Genomic DNA, 18,255 nt, shown 5'->3' on the forward strand with positions numbered 1-18,255 from the left:
ATGTGATAGGGTGGGTGTATAAAGAAAATTGGCAGACCAGACCAGCCTGTGTGTGCTTCTAAAGTCATGGCAGGTGTATTTAATAGAACTTAAATGTAGGCTTACATTTGAATAATTGAAAAAGATAATAATGCTGAAAATAGTAATCTACTGAACAGAAGAATACCACCTGCTGTGAGTAAAACCGTTTCTCTGGAGTTACACCCCTTCTGTGAGATCCTCACATTTCCTCTGCAGAAACATTGCATATTCCTCCATCACAGGACTCCTGGCAATAGCTGTTCTACAACTTAGGCACAGATCCAGAGCTCAACACTTCCGCTACTTTCTTGAAACAAATTATTGGGAGAGGACTGAATTAATAGAATGTCAGTGTTAAAGGTCTCACATAATTCCTATTTCTATGGCAGCCCAACTTCTATGGTGGCAGAGGTTTATAGTTGCTGGATGTTTAAAACTACAGGACTAAGGGTTACAGCTTGGTACCTGGGGCTATTTGTCGTTGAGCCTTGCTCATCCTTGATCTTGCTGCTGAAATCTGACAAATATTTACTTGCTCCCAGATCACACAGGAGCGCTGCCCAACTTTTGCTTGGATACTGTCAACTTGCTCCAAGATTAGTACCTCTCAAATTTATGATTGGTTCACAATGAGATAAGTACAGAAAGTGACAGCAAGTATTCAGACCCTTTGATAACAAACAGGCTGACATTGTCTTGACATTTTGACTACATTTATTAGAAGTATTAGATCACAATGGATTAGATTAAAAGATACTCCTGTATTACAGAGAGTCCTTGACATTCAGCCTGTTGTTTTGGAGGAAGGCACAGGGAAGGATCATCCCAGTTCATTTTGCTATTCCTTCTGCCTTCCTTGTCCTTGAAATGTTAGCTTCAACTGCACCTTCACAGACACCGTCTCTGTCCACCTCTTCCAAATAAGCCTTAATTATTCCTTCCTTTGTGCGCCTACATTTCTTGTAACTTTATTTGCTATTATTTAATTCTGCTTTGTTTTATGGATAGTTGTCTGCATGTCTGTCTTCACTCCACATTTAATTTAGAGCCCCCAAGGATAAGGTTCAGGTTTTGTTTCTACCCATTAGGGAGCCTGTGTTATTGGCCTCTCCCACTTGAACACTGGAGTGTATCTTTTTCATATCTGCCTGTGCATGATACATTGTCCCTAACAAGCAAATATTTGCAGATTAAGTGTATAGGTTCTATATATACATTGATTCATTCAGCAATTGGTTTTGAGCTCTGACTCTGTGCCAGGCATTGTTATAAAAGCTTGTGAGCAAGCGGTGGCCAAGACCCATTAAGTTTCTGTTTTCATGCAGCTTACATTATATAGTAGGTAGAAATGAATGCATGATTAAGTCAGTGCTCAAGGTATATTTGGAGAAATAAAACAAGGCCCCACAAGTAGCTAATGTATCTCTCTGGCTTTATCATTTCCAAACAGCTTTCCCCTGGTTTTGTCAGGATGAATCAACAAGGGACAGTCAGTCTGGCTTCTAAATAATCAGACAGAGACTATACTGAAAGTGCTCCATGATAGGCTCCAGCCTCAGGATCATTCATTTTAGGGACTCATTTTGTGCATCCAGTCATGATGTAAGAAATACCACCCTGTAATCTTGTCACGTTGACGATGCTGCTTGGGGATGCCCTCATCATTGTGTCTCAGCCATACTGTGGGAACTTACAGATTGTGCTTCAGAAAAGGATAATTTAAAAACCAAAATGGTGAAGGGAGAGAAACAATTGCTTATTTCTGAAAATCAGGGCCTCTATTTGGAATGTGATCCTGTCACTGCCAACTTTAGCATCCAAGATGCTTAAAATAGAGCTATTATTTCAAAATGTTTCAAAGTGATGGACTAAATTTGTCTAAGCAATAGCTTCTGTAAACTAAATCAACGGTTTCTAGACTTTAATTTTGCTTAAGAAGCAGCACCCTTAATTAGAAAAAGATCTTATGGAAAAGCTAAAGTTATAAACCAGATTAATTATTAGTTCAACAGATAGTTCTTGAGTAGCAAATGCCAGACACAATACTAGGCACTTTGCCAACAGCAGTCAACAAACAAAAAACTGGTTTTCAAAGAGTTTACACCTAAGTGTGAGGACATAACAACAGCAGCAGCAACAACAACAAACCATGTGCCACGGAGAAGATAAAGGTAGGAGGTCGGGTTGGAAATTGCCAAGCTTGATGTGGTGCCAAATGCAGGGTGGTTAGGAAAGGCCGCTTCAGTAAGTTAACATTGGAACACAGAGCTGGAATAAGTGAAAGAGGAAGACTGTAGGATATCAGGAGGATGAATATTTTAAGCAAAGAAGCAAGTGGAAATATCCTAAGATAGGTGTATGTGTGCAGAGTTCCAGGAATAGTGAGAGGTCAGTAGGCAGATGAAGAGAATAAAGAGCAATTGAAACTACAGAGGTAGGGAGGAGGATGAAGGATGGGGACATCATGATTAAGGTTTTGGCTTTTTTAAAGAATCCTGAGTGAGACGATGTGAAGCTATTGAATTTTGAGCAGAGTAATCACAGGGTTTGGCTTAAATTTTACATTGTGCCTCAGGAAGTGCATGAACTATGTATCTATAGTAACTAGAAGGAAGGCAGGGTATATAGGTACAAATGCAGGTAGTTTGGAAGATGTGATGATAGGAACTTGTGACCTATTTTTTCTGATTGCTTCTCTTTCTTCAGAGAATTAAGAAGCAGAGTAATCAGCCATGAGTATGTCAGAGGAGTTGTTAGCTGTTCAAAGAGAGAGAAGCACAAAATAGCTTTTTAGCAGTGTGGGAATATTAGGTGGACTTGGAAAATAGAAGGGCTGCCAGGCAGCACAAAGTGTTCATCATGAATTAGTTATTGATGATCCTAAATTTTAAGGGAGAGCACAGTCCAGGTTTGGTTGATACCTCCTTCACCATAGCATCGTATCAGGAGAAAGGAAGGTGGAGGCCCAGGCTCCCTGCAGTGCCAGCAGCAAAGTTAGACTGAACAAAACAGAGAGGGGGAAAGGGAGAGATTGTAACAATGATGAACCATAGTACCCAAGCTGAGTGCTAGGGGTAGGAGAACCAAAGGGAAAGACCAGAAGACTTCAGGTCTTTTTTGGGTCACAGCATTGTGGTGATAAATAACAGATGAGTATTAGAGGAAGTGAGGTACAAAGACATGCAAATGGGCCAGGGAGAAAATGCCCAAAATTAAGATTGGGGAAGGGTCAGGTCCTGCCAGTGTTAACAAGGACTAACGTATGGCCACAGGAGAGAGTTAAGGGAGTTGGAGATTAGATCACTGGAGAACATAATGTCAAGTAACTGAAAGGCCTAAGTACGGGAAGGATCATCTGTATAGCTATTGAAATCATCAATAATCGGGACAGAAGTAGTGTTGGAGAGAATGACAGGAAACAAGGAACTACCTTTTCCCAAAACTGCAAGGAAGAACTGTACGGGAGTCTATGGAAGGTTGAGGAAGGGTGATGGGTGGAATAGCCTTGCTGCAAGACCTCCTAAGCCAGGTGGGGACGATTTAGGGAGGAAACAAGGGCAATGGCCAGTGTAGGAAACCAAAACAATTCTCATGAAACATCCAGAGTTTCAACAAAGGCCTGAATATTTCAGACTGAAGGAGAAGCAACATTTTGAAGCAAAGGCTTTGAGAAAGTGTTTTGGACAAATGAATGCCCAACAAATTCCTTCTGCTCATTGGTTTGTGTTTATTACTCATCTAGAATATACAGTCTATCCTTTCTGTGGTTGTGTATGTGTACTTAGTATTCCAAGAATCAAACCTCTGTAGGCAGTGATGTGCATCTTTAAGTAATAACACCTGTTTGCTCCTAAGAAGACACTCAGACACTCAGACTTTGGAACTGGGTAACAGATATAGTTTGGAACAGTTTGGTGGGCTCAGAAGACAGGAATATGTGGGAAAGTTTGGAACTTCCTGGAGACTTGTTGAATGGCTTTGACCAATATGCTGATAGTGATATGGACAATAAATCCAGGCTGAGGTGGTCTCACATGGAGATGAGGAACTTGTTGGGAACTGGAGTAAAGGTCACTCTTGCAAAGCAAAGAGACTGGCAGCATTTTGGCTCTGCCCTAGAAATCTGTGGAACTTTGAACTTGAGAGAGATGATTTAAAGTATCTGAGGGAAGAAATTTCTAAGCAGCAAATTGTTCAAGAAGAATCAGAGCATAAAAGTTGGCAAAATTTGCAGCATGACAATGTGATAGAAAAGAAAAATCCATTTTCTGAGGAGAAATTCAAGCCGGCTACAGAAATTTGCATAAGTAATAAGGAACCAAATGTTAATCACAAAGGCAATGGGGAAAATGTCTCCAGGGTTTGTCAGAGACCTTCTCAGCAGCCCCTCCCATTACAGGCCTGGAGGCCTGGGAGCAAACAGTGGTTTCATGGGCCAGGGCCAGGCCTCCCCACCCACATTGTGTGCAGCTTAGGGACCTGGTGCCCTGCATCCCAGCCACTCCAGTCATGGCTGAAATGGGTCAAGATACAGCTTGGCTGTTGCTTTAGAGGGTGCCAGCCCCAAGTATTGTGCCTGTTGATGTACAGAAGTCAAGGATTAAGGTTTGGGAACCTCTGGCTAGATTTCAGAGGATGTATGGAAATTCCTGGATGTCCAGGCAGAAGTTTGGTGCAGGGGCAGGGTCCTCATGGAGAGCCTCTGCTAGGGCAGTGTGGAAGGAAAATGTAGGATTGGAGCCCTACACAGAGTCACTGCTGGGGCACTGCCTAATGAAGCTATGAGAAGGGGGCCACCATTCTCCAGACCCCAGAATGGTAGATCCACTGACAGCTTATGCTGTGCACCTGGAAAAGCCGCAGATACTCAACAGCCATGAAACCAGCCGGAAGGGTGCTGCACCCTGCAGAGCCCAAGGCCATGGGAGACCAACTCTTGTATCAGTGTGCCCTGGTTGTGACACATGGAGTCAAAGGAGATCATTTAAGAACTTTAAGGTATAATGACTTCCCTATTGGATTTCAAACTTGCATGGGGCCTGTGGCTCCTTTGTTTTGGCCATTTTTCCAATTTGGAGTGGGTTTATTTGCCCAGTGCCTATACCTCCATTGTATCCAGGTAGTAACTGACTTGCTTTTGATTTTAGTCTCATTGGAGGAAGGGACTTGCCTTGTCTAAGATGAAACTTTGGATGGTGGACCTTTGAGTTAATTCCGAAATGAGTTAAGACTTCAGGGGAGTGTTGGGAAGGCATGATTGAATTTGAAATGTGAGGACATAAAATTTGGGAGGGACCAAGGGCAGAGTGATGTGGTTTGGCTGTGTCCCCACCCAAATCTCATCTTGAATTGTAGCTCCCATAATTCCCCTGTGTTGTTGGAGGGATCTGGTGGGAGATAATTGAATCATGGGGGCAGTTTTCCCCATACTATCCTCATGGTAATGAATAAGTCTTGAGATCTGATAGTTTGATAAGGGGTTTCTCCTTTCACTTGGCTCTCATCTTCTCTCTTGCCTGCCACCCGGTAAGACATGCCTTTCACCTTCTGCCTTGATTGTGAGGCCTCCCAAGCCACATGGAACTGTGATTCCATTAAACCTCTTTTTTCTTATAAATTACCCAGTCTTGGTTATGTCTTTATCAGCAGTGTGAAATGGACTAATACAGTTCCAAAGGAGGGGAAGACTTTATAACTGTTGAAACCTGATATAAATATTATATAATATGAAAGCTACACAAATATTATATAATATTACCTAAAAGTACATAAAATGAGCTATATATATTATGAAACATCATTCATGGTTTTATTTGTTTTGTGATAATGTAAAAACCTCACATCCTTTATCAAGGGAACAATATAAAACAAAGACAAAATGAGAGTCAGCTTGTGGTGGGAACTATTGCCACCATATTCAGATTATTTGTTTTTCCCTTTGACTAATTTTTACAGGAGTATCTCTGGCATAGCCAGGCCAATTCTTCCTTAGTGACTCACCCACACTCTGATCCACACCAAGAGAGAGAAGGTTGGAGAGAGCTACCTCCCTCTACCACCTCATTTCAAATTGTTTTCTCCACAACCCTAATCAGGCTCCAGACCCTTTAGAAAACCTTTCAGAAAACACTTTTCTTTTGCTAAAAATCCTTCTGCCACGGTACAGGTTGAACATACAAAATGCTTGTGATCAGAGTGCTTTGGATTTCAGATTTTTTTTTTTTTTCATTTGGGAATGTTTGCATTATACCAGTTCAGAATCCTTAATCTGAAAATCCAAAATGAGATGCTCCAATGAGCATTTTCTTTGAGCACCACGTCTGTGCTCAAAAAGTTTCAGAGTTTGGAGCATTCTGGATTTCAGATCTTTTGATTAGAGATGCTTAACCCCCATGACATGATTGAATGTGCTTTTTCGATTAATTATCTCCTGTTTTGTTTTTGGTTTTGCCTTTGTATTGTCTAGATACTGTGTGAGCTTCTGAAAGGCAGAAGCCTTGTCATGTTTTTTTTACTCTCCTCCTTGGGCCCGTGGAGTTTATAGAGCATCTAGGAAGTGCTCAAGGCACCATTTGTGCTTGATTTGTTGGCCTTGTCCGTTTCCCCCACTGGATGTCTGCTGCTCAGACTTTGCATAGGAAGCCTCATGGTGTAGTAAGGTTTGTCCTTGCTGAGACCAGGGAGGTGGTTGAGATCACAGTCCCTGGAGACAACTGCCTGGAGTCAGCTCTTTGTTCCACTGCTTACAAACAAACCGTGGTAGCTGGTCTAACGCCTAATGTTCTGTGTAGGGTTTTGTCATCTGTAAAATGGATATGGTAGATATGATAACAGTATCCACTAATAGAGTATCACTAATAACAGTATCCACTAATATGATAAGATAGGATAACAGTATCCACTAATAGAGTGGGAGTGATGATTTAATGAGATAATACATGCAACATGCTTGGAAGAATGTCTGGAGGAAAGTAAATACAACATACATCTGCTACTGTTCACATTTGCTCCATTTTTTTCTGGGATCCCTAATCTACTTTCTTCCTCAGGTTAAGTGGCCTGTAAGGTTTTCCACTTGCAGTGGTCAGGTTTTTGTTGTTGTCTGATCTTCAATTCAAGCTGCACATGGCTCAGTCATACCCCTGGCTAAAGGCAGATCACTGTTGAAATTCAGGAATTCCTTTGGATGTAGCTGGCAATAGTTATGATAATTACTACAATTGTTACAGTTTAATAAGTGGCTTCATAGCCTTAATTCCCCTGATCTTTCAGAGACAGGGCTGCCACATATGGTTGTGTAGGTTGTACACTGCTCAGCTGCAGCAGGCACCATTTACACTGTAGTCTTTGTGAAAGGTGCCCCCTAGAGCTCTGCAATGCACTGTTTTCCATTGTCATATGGTGGTGAACCCGCTCACAGCTACCTTATGAGGTTTCTGTTGTTATTCTCATTTTAAAAACAAAACATTGCAGCTTAAGAGATTTTAAAAAATTTAAAATGCAAAGAAAAAGGTTTTACCATAAGTTCATGAATGCTTCTTATAGTCTGTGTATTTTGTCAGTTACCAGGAAATTACCCTGGAGAGAAGCAAACAATCAATTTCAAACTGTTTGCCTTTATTGCATCTTCTTCTCCACCCTCGCATTGAGAAATGGAAAATCCAATAACTAATAAAGAGCACTGTAAAGTCCTTTCCCTTTGTCGAAAGGATTTAATCATTGGAGTGAACTCCACAAATATTTGTGCTATAGATGAGGGAGTGAGTCAGCCAATATGGTGTTTCCTTGCTCTAAGTCTCCTTGGAGCTTCCTACAGGGATTTTGGGTAACAGGGGAGCTCTGAACTGGGTAAATTTGTCTGTCGAGAGGAACGCTCTAGAAAGCTGAGGATTCTCCTGGCACAGGGCTCAGCCCACTGTGTTCGGGCCTCTGGGGACTCAGCTGATGCATGACTGTTGAATTTGGAGCCCGTCTCTGGTCCCGGGGCTCTATCTGTGTTTGCCAGGATTCACTGGGATGTAGACTGAGGCTCATGAATCTGACAGCTACCCACTTTCCAAGGAAGGCTATCAATGTACTTAGATAGAGGCTATTTTCAGAACCCATGGCTTTGATTGTTCCCATTCTTCTCTTGCAACTTGCCTTTGAGTGGGGTCTGCCAGGATCTTGGAAATAGATAACCATTTCCTAGTTTTCCCTGGCATCTGGCCTGCATCACAGGTCCTTCTCATCCAGCCACCATACTACCTTTCCTAAAACGTAGCTGGGAGTGTTTGACCTTTGTCAAACACTAATTACTTGCAAGAGTAACTCTCTTAGCAGAGCATAAAAAGAAAAAAAAAGTCCTGTCATTCTCAACAACATGGATGAATCTGGAGGGCATTGTGTTAAGTGAAATATGCCAAACACAGAAGAACAAATGCTGTGTGATCTCACTTATATGAGGAATTAAAAATAGCCAAGACATTTTTGTACTAGCTTTCATTTCTACATGCAGCTTTTTTTTTGCCAGGGCTCCCCCCGCCTCTTCTGTGCTATACCTGCAGTCGTTGAGCCAGGTTCTGTGACCTCCATGGATACTACAGTTGGAGGAGCTCGCTGGGCAAGCTGCTCCTGGCCACCCAGTCACTTGCAGGCATGCCTCATATAGTGCATTGCCTTCTGGCTGCTCTACAGGCCTCCAACTTAGGGCTTCTCTGCTGCACAGAATGCTGCAAGACGTGCTTGGCACCCAAGTGTGAGCAACTTGGAAGCCATGGACAGCAGCAGCAGAAAGTGTTCCATAGGGTCCTCACTTGTCCTGGCGACATAGTCCAGTAAGAAACAAAACCAGTATTGTGCTATAATGTCAGAAGTGCAAATCTAAGCACTCAAAAATCTCTACACCTGAAAAAAGAAATTAAGTATTCAATATCCAGTCTGAAAATTAAAGAAAATTTAACATATGATATCCTCTGGCAAAGGATATAGGAATTACAGTGATTTGGTAAAAGATTTCAAGAGTTTATGTGAGGTCATATTACCCCTAAAGGCATGAATAGCTTGTGAGCTCTCCTCAAGGCTACACAAACAACTTCCTTTCTTTACTCATTTTCCTCATCTTGAAAAATTAGTCTCAAGAAAATAAAAAAATATATAAGCAAGTTTTTCACAAACTAATCAAGCATGACTTTTAGATACGTCAAAAATCGCAATTACTTTTGCATCAACCTAATAGTAAAACAGAAACATAACTTCAGAAACAGAAATGAAGGCATTAACCAGCTACAAAGCTCTGTGGGATTAGACTATTAGTACCAAGTTTTAAAAAGGAATTGAATCACCAAAGTTTACTCAGGGACAAAATTCACTTATTTTTCAAAAGCAGGTTAATTCTCCATCGCAGTGAATGGTTGCTTTTTCCCATTTACAAAATCAGGGCTCCCTTATTAAGCCAGAGTACTCTTCCAGGACAATAATGAAGAATAATGCAACTTTTTATTGCCTCTGGGCTATGTCTGTGCACAGATGGCCTTGAAAATAAAACAGTATTTTGGACTGAATTCAGTTTGTTTTCTTGTTTTTCTAACCCGACTCCTGTGAATACAAACAGTGCCATGTTATTTAGCTCCCGAGGAGCCCCTTAAGATGAATGAGAGAGACAACCCCTTATGCACATATCCATTACATTTATATTGACAACCTATAAATACATGTTTATGCAAATCTGCCAACTAGTTATGTATTGTGGCAATCCCTAGGAATAAATTTTATACTGTACATAGATTGAACTTCACTGCTGCTGAATCTTTCTGAAATATGGCCCTTGGCTCAACTGATACTCAATGGTCTCTGCAGCTTAAATGTCAGCAATTTCGCATCTTCTGTGGTCTAAGTCCTCTGTGGTCTAAGTTCTGTGGTTTCTGTCCTCTACACTTACTCCCTCAGAAAATGTGGATCATAATGGTCTTGAAGACCATCCCCAAGAAACATTAGCTTTTTCAGCAGACTTTTATTGACCTCTGGGGGCTTCCATCTTGGAGACATCCAAAATTCTCTGGAGGCATTCAGAATACTAAATCGTAGAGGTGGTGCTAAATTATCTTAATCATGTTCTGGGGCAAGTTATTGAAAAATTTTATGCATGTTACTTCCAGGTTCACAAATCTTCAATGTCTTCTTATATTCAAAAGATAAAAATTGCTAACTTGGCAGTCAAGTCTCCTTCCACATAGGCTGTTCATCAGATATTTATTGAGGGTCTATTAAGCATTGTGCTATGGGTCATCAGAATCCCTGGCCTCACAGCCTACAATTTATGGGAGGCAAATAATTGCACAACCAAGTATTTAATTACATCAGTAATACATGTTGTGGTGAAGAAGTTCAGGGTGATCTGGGGCTTCTAACTAAGGATTCAGTCAACTCCAGGTGGTTCTGGGCCTTGACAAACATTCTAGGTGAAGAATTTTGGTCTTTATCAAAGAAGATATTAGAAGCCACTATGGGATTTCAAACAGGGGAATTGATGATTAATTTTGTGTTTAAACATATTGCTCTTGTTACAATTTATAAGTGTGTTCAAGATGGAGACTTGAAAGCCAAGAAGCCAGTCAGGCATCTGTTGGAAGGGTCTGGGTGGGAAGAGAGGGAGATTTTGGATGAAAGTGATAACGTTGGAGAAGAAGTGAATGAGGCTGTGTAATTTTAAAACTAACTGAACCTTTCCTTATCTCTTTAATACTCTGTTATAACCCCCCCCTTTCTTGTTTATTTAAATTTTATGATTTTACTTTTTGAACTCTTCTTAAGAACAAGGAAAGAAAGAAATGAATGACTTCCTCTTTGTCACAGGAATGATGCCAATTTCAGGCATAGGAAGCTATTGGCCCTTAATTTCATTCTGGGTGAAGGAGATGATTCTTCCTTATTTCTGATATTCCTAAGCCTCATGAGAAGCTGATCTCATCATCTAAGAGAATGCTGTCTCAGGTAAAGAAGAATAAATCTTTGGCCAATCATATTTGATTATTTTATTATCTTTTGGCCACCCAAATCACCTTTATGGAAGCTGATCAAAACTACTTTAAGAAAAAAATCTATATAAGAAAATACCAGGAATTCAAACCCCATTCACTTAGATTTTTAGCCACTTCACTCAGGAGCTAAGCTAAATGAGCACTTGAAAAAGGATTTGATAGGTTTTGAGAAAGGAGGTTTAGTAAGCAGACTTATACTGCAAACAGAAATATATGGGCCAAGGAGAACACTGGATAAATGCCCCCAGCTCAACTTTTTACTGGTTCTGTGTAAAGGAAAGTAAACTTAATATTGTGAGGCCTGTGTGGACTCATGGTTGACCATACAGGGATCTGTAAAGGTAGATGAGATGATGTGTGCAACATAATTTGCACAGTTTCTGGTATGTCATAAGCACCCAAAAGATGATCATTGCTCTTATTTTGAAATATTCATGCTTTTCAAAACAATCAAAGGAGCAACTGCAAATTATTTTCTGTTTCTTCCAGTTGGCACATTAAAGATCTAAGAAGCTAAAGACCAAATAGAAAAGCCCTCATTAACCTTACTAACTTATGCCTATAGGAAGCCTGGATGTTATAACAAGCCATTAAGAGTTCTCAAGTTTGGGCTTCAAGGTTACTGATACTTCCCCTGTCCACTCACATCAATAATGCTTGCAAAATCACTGTTAGTATTTCCACAGAAGGATTTCCTTTGTGCTTAAGATTATTACGTTAGGGAAAGGGTAGTCTCTTTAATAAATGGTGCTGGGAAAACCAGATAACCATATGCAGAAGAATAAAACTAGACCCCTATCTCTCATCAGATAAAAAAATCAAATCACAGTGGATTGGAGACTTAAATCTAAGACCTAAAACTATGAAACTAATAGAAAAAAACTGAGAAATTTTTCAGGACATTGGTCTAGGCAAAGACTTTTTGGATAAGACCTCAAAAACACAAGGAAAGCAAAAATGGATAAATGGAATAACATCAAGCTAAAAAGCTTCTGTACAGCAGAGAAAATAAGCAACAAAGTGAAAAGACAATCTAAGAACAGGAGAAAATATTTGCAAACAATCCATGTGACAAGGGATTAATAACCAGAATATATAAGGAACTCAAACAACTCAATAGCATAAAAGCAAATAATCCAATTAAAAATGGGCAAGGATCTGCATAGACGTTTCTCAAAAGAAGACATACAAATGTATATGAAAAAATGTTTGACATCTCTAATATCAGAGAAATAAAAATCAAAGCCATAATAAGGTAGATTTCACGTCACCTCAATCAAAAGAGCTTTAACAAAAACACAAATAATAATGGATTTTGGCAAGGATTATGAAAGGGTAATGCTCATACACGGCTGGCGGAAATGTGAATTGGTATATCCTCTATGGAAAACAGTATGGAGTTTCCTCAAGAAACTAAAAAATAGTACTGTCATATGATCCAGCAATCCCACTACTAGGTATATATCCAGAAGAAAGGAAATTGGTATATCGAAGAAATATCTGCACTCCAATGTTTATTTCAGCAATATGTACAACAGCTAAGATAAAGAAACAACCTGTGTCCATAAATCAATGGATAAAGAAAATGTGGTACAGAGGCACAATTAAATATTATACAGCCATAAAAAGAATGAAATCTTCTCATTTGCAGCAACAGGGATGGAACTGGAGGTCATTATATTAAGTGACCAGGTACAGAAATTAGCCAGGTATAGAAAGGTAAATACCTACGCTTATATGTGGGAGTTAAAAACTGGAATCTTATGTAGATAGTTAATTGGTGCTTACCAAAAGCTAGGAAGGGTAGAGGGGAAATGATGAGAGGTTGGTAAATAGGTTAAAAAAAATTTTTTTTCTATAAAAGGAGTAAGATCTAGTGTTTGATAGCACGGTAGGATGACTATAGTTAACAGCAATGTACTATACAGTTCAAAATAACTAGTAGAATTAAAATGTTTCCAACATTAAGAAGATATACATGTTTGAAGTCGTTAATATTCCAGTTATTTTGCTTGATCATTACAAACTGTATGCATGTATCAAGCTATCACATGTACCCCCCAAATATGTACAACTGTTATATAAGGTCATTGCTATTCTTTCTCTTGTTCTAGGGCAGCCGCCTAATAGGTAGAGAGGAAAAGACACAAACTTTTGAGCCAGGAGTTTTGGAATACAATCTGATTCTGCTACTTACTAGTTTGTGACCTTGAGCAAAAAGACTTTCTTCTGCTTGCTGTGCTTCAAATTTTTCATTTGTAACAAAAAATGTGAATAGTATTTTTTTTTCTGTTCTGCCTATTCAGGTTGTTTGAAGAAAGAACTATGTATTATTCAAAGTTCTATGTAGAAATGGTAGACTATTATTGATGTTTTCATATTTTTGGTTTCCTACTATAATTTGGCAGCCCCTTCCTGCCCAGCTTGGAGAAAAAATAGGGTGGTTTTTGCTCCTTATGTTATTTACTGCCCTTTAATTTATTTCCCTTACTTGTGACTGTTTTGTCAGCATAAATGCTATGATAGACAAGTGTTTTGGAAATGACTAGTGCTGTGCTGAAGTTAAGTAAAAAGCCTGCATCATAGCAGTTGGGTAAGATAAGAGGCAAAATGATGATCTGGGGCTTGAATGATTCTGACCTAAACCTTGGAAAGGGCAGGATTATGAGGATTTATGCTCCTGACTTGTTCTTTAAGGTTTGTAGACTGTGTCCTGGAAAAAAACATGGACGGTTGAGTCAGGGAAGTCTGAATTTAAATCCTAGATCCACAACACACTAGCTGTGGGACATGAGGTAATGTGGTGAGCCTCTATGTTCTTCAATTACCCCATCTGTAAATGGAAGTGGGTAGTGTTCCCTCCTATCGCTTTGCTGCCCTCATTTCAGTCACTCTGGTGCACCAGGCTCATTGCTGCCTTTGGACCTTTGCCCATGCTCTTCCCTTTGCCCATGCTCTTCCCTTTGCCCTGGCCATCTCCCCCTCTGATCTTCCATAGCTGGTTTTGCTTCATCCTCCAACATAGTCTAAAATGCCAGTTCCTTAGAGAAGCCTTATCTTAATGTTTTTACCACTTCAGTTCCCACTCCCCTACCCCAAAATTTTCCATGGATTAACTGTTTCTTTCTGTTATTTTCCCTTCTGTAAACTCTATAGTTTTGCTTTGTTTACCACTGCAATTTCAGTGCCTATCCAATACCTGCCACATAGTAATAATAATTAATAATATTTATGTTAATAATATTTGAAGGATGAATAAATAGATGGATGAATGAATAAAATAATTGTTACAAGGATTAAGTGGGATAACAAATTAAAACATCTCCAAAAAGTGCTTGACACACAGTAAATACTCCAGGAAGTCAGTTTCTTTTCCTTACTTTAGTTCAATTAGCATTCTTTGGGCAGTAAATATTTATAGACAGTGTGGGTAGGTGCTAGATTTCCCATGATGACATGGAAATACAGGTCATTAATTGACATGAACAAGCTGAAATGGTTAGGAAAGAAAAGGAGCTAACTTATGTTAAGCAATTCAATAGTTGTCCTTTGCCTTGATATTTTAAATCAAAGTTAATGAATTATTATTATTTATGTGAAAGCTCAAAAATATCTGAGTTTCTCTGTATTCAGGTTTATATTTCATTCTTGACAAAACATGATATCCTAGTTCCAAGAAAATAAGACTAAAGAACTTTCTTCAACATTGCCTAGTTCTTTAAAACATAATTTAGAAAAATATTAAATTTCTCCTTCAAAATTTGTGACTAGTTCTGTTTCACTTGGGAAGGTCAATCTTACAGAATCTATGAATGATTCAAAAGGAAATGTTTTTACTAATTTTATATTTATTTCTATTGATTTTTTAAAAAGAACATTACAGCCAGATAATTCAAAATTCAACTTTGTATAATCTGCAAGAGATTATATTGAATTTATAGAATAAGTGCAAATTACTTTATCAGACATGTTTTGAGCACCTGCTACATGTCAGGCCCTGTGTAGAGTGTGTGCAAAATTCAAAGATGAGCAAGAAACTGTTCTCACAAGAAAACCACTGTCCATTAAGACATCAAGGTAAGCCCACAAATGTTTACTTTATGAGACAGGGTAAGGGCCAAAGAAGTCTCATGGTGTTGTGGAAGCATGGAAGCTAGAGAATGAACTTCCTGTGCAGCTTTTACATAATGGAACTGGAAAAACATCATCCGGATTACTTTTTCTGGTAAAAATAATAACAAAGTCAACTTGCTTAACAGGCAGATAGGTAAATTATGAACTTATGTCATCAGTTTTCCCCCTGAAGTCACATCTCCCTATTAGGAAATCTGTGTTGTAAGTGATAGAATGCTTAATTCAAAGTAGTGTAAGTAAAAGGCAGAATCTATGGCTAATGTAAATAAAAACACCGACGGAAGATCTTACTCAAACCATGCTCTCAGAAGTGGTTTCTCTCCACTGATTGGCTCTGACTCCTGCTGTGTTGGTCTCATTCCAAGGGAGGCTCTTTCTCTGTGATCAGAGGATGGCTGCAGGAATTCCAGCTCTTGCATCCCCTGCCTCCAGCCTCAAGTGCATGAGAAGAGCTGAGAGCATCTTCTCCAGAAGTCCCAGGAAAGATTTCATGGTGTCTTATCGCTCTGACTGGGTGTTTTAACCATCACTAAATAAATCACTAAGGACAGGGGAATGAGTATGCTGATTTTCTCTTGCCAAAAGGATCTACCTCTAGTTGGGTTCAACTCCAACCATACTACATGGGCTGGGAGTAAGATTCAAGTGTGCTTACCAAAAGAAGGGTTAAAAAGTTTGGATGGCAGAAAGTGTTACTACAACTAACCAGACAGAGCAATTGGTGAAAATGTGTTAGAAGCGGTGATTAGAATAAAATAGTGAGGGAGGACATTATGCTACGTGAAATAAGCCAGGCATAGGAACGACAAATACTGCGTGATGTCACTTATATGTGGAATCTAAAATCATAGCAGCAGAGAATAGAATGATGTTTACTAGAGGCTGGGGGAGAGGTGAGAATGGGGAGAATTTTGTCAAGGAATACAAAGTTTCAATTAGGAGGAATACATTTTTGAGATCTATTGCACAGCATGGAAACTATAGTTAATAATAACAATGTTTATTTCAAAATTGCTAAGGGAGTGGATTTAAAATGCTTGTGCCATATACACACACAGGTAAATATGGGAGGCGGTAGATATGTTAATTAGCCTGATTTTTTTCATTCTATGGTGTATGCATATATTAAAATATAGCAATGTACCCCATAAATTTATATAAATATTATTTGCCAATTAGAAATTTAGAAAGAACAAAAAAGTGATGATTTTTCCAAATTGTTTTTATGTTGAAATGTGACTGGTGTGCTCTGCTTCAGTTCCTCATCTTTGGTTTTCAAAAATAAAGCATTTTCTCCAATTTCAATTTATTAGACATTCGCTGAGGCCTCATATAGCCCAGAGCTGTGTTGGATGTATGCAGTGTAATTATAATGTCTCTACTCTCAAACGTTTGCTGTCCCCTGAAATAAGCAGGAAAGACAGAATCAGAAATTTCTAATGTTTCTGCTTTACTTTTTAATGTGTTTTTGGGCAATATGAATGTCATATTGTTAATAGGTTGAAATCGAGGCTCAATAAACCAATAAATAAATGGATATTGGACTACATTAGTTGCCTCTGATGTATGAGCTCTTCCAAGATAATTAAGACAATATCAACTTTTTTTATCCTACTGCCAAAGTAATCCTCTTAAAATATGGATACATTCAGTCATTTGCGTATGTGGTCACTTCCAAATTCCCAAGCATGGTTCTGTGTTGTGGTCTCATCCTACACCACTTCCTGTCCTGACACTTGGTATTTCAGACCTGGTGAGCCCAATAGGTCTCACACATGATTTCACATCTTGAGAACAGTGCACTCACTGTTTCCTTTGTCTTGGTTTCTACATACCTCAAGTTGCAGATCAACTGTCACCTCCTCCGTGGAGCCTTCTTTAAGTTTCCCACACAAATGTAGAGATTTCCTTTGTATCTTCCATAGCATCGTATTAAGCTTATGTCTCTGCTGAGCATTTATTCATTGCATTGTAGTGGGGCTTTTGTTTGGTCCATCTCCCACACCCTGGGACTATGAATATCTTGGAAGGAAGCAGTGTCTCATTTATTTATTTTTATTTCTCAGACTAAGTCAGGGCATGGCACATAGATATTGGTTGAGGGTTGAAGGAATGTGAACAAAGATAGCCTGAAGAGTGTTGCAACAAAAGAGTTTTTAAATTTATTTCCCACTAGAAACATATTTTGTTAATTATTTATCTGGGAAATGTGGTTAAATGAATGTTTAAACACATTTAAAATATATAGGCTTATTTTCAAGGTGGCTCAGCCCATTAAAAATAAGTTGTGCCATTGATTGGAGTCAATTCAAGAAGCACCAAGATAGAGAGGGACTGAAACTAGCAGGGCTGGAGAAGATCTGAGTTTCTTCTGCCTCACCTCCACAGCTAACATGTTCTGTGACCTTTTTGTTAATTTCCAAACATCTCTGTTTCCCTATTTGAAAAATGAGGCCTAAGATGGAGTAGTTCATCTGAGATAGATCACTCAGTTCTACATTATAGATAGAACCAAGGAAACTTTAGAGTTGTTAAAGAACTCCAACATGATTGATCTCAAGTTTCCCCTTAGATACAGGAATCTGCTGATCCTCCCTCCCAGGAAATGATGTCTGATATCTAATTGAGGACTCCAGGGGCAAGGCATTTACTTCCTCTAATGCCCCACACCCTTTTACTGGACAGTGCTTATATTAGAAAGTTCTCTGAACTGAGTTAAGTTCTCTCTGTGACTTTATTCATTGATCTTGATCAGTCCTCTGGAGTCACACAAATAAGTCAATTCCACTTGTGCCAATGACAGTCCTTCAATCATTGTGAGCCAGCTGTCAGCTCCCCTGGGCCTCATCTCGTTCAGATCAAATGGCTTAAGCTCCTTCAAGCATCCCTCACGTCACAAATGCTGATGCCCTCACTTTCTGACCATTGTCCTTAGAACATGCTTCATTGCCCCTGTGTCAAAGCCTCTCTGGAACAGAACCAGAATCTCAGAAGTGTCTGAGGCAGGCAGATCTCAGGAAGTCATGGCTTCCCTTGAGCAGAGCATTGCATGTCTTCCTTCACTGCCTAATAGCTTCACAAT

This window comes from Aotus nancymaae, unplaced genomic scaffold (genome assembly GCF_030222135.1).
Source record: "Aotus nancymaae isolate 86718 unplaced genomic scaffold, 86718_ANA_hifiasm-v0.15.2.pri h1tg000057l, whole genome shotgun sequence".
NCBI lineage: Eukaryota > Metazoa > Chordata > Mammalia > Primates > Aotidae > Aotus > Aotus nancymaae.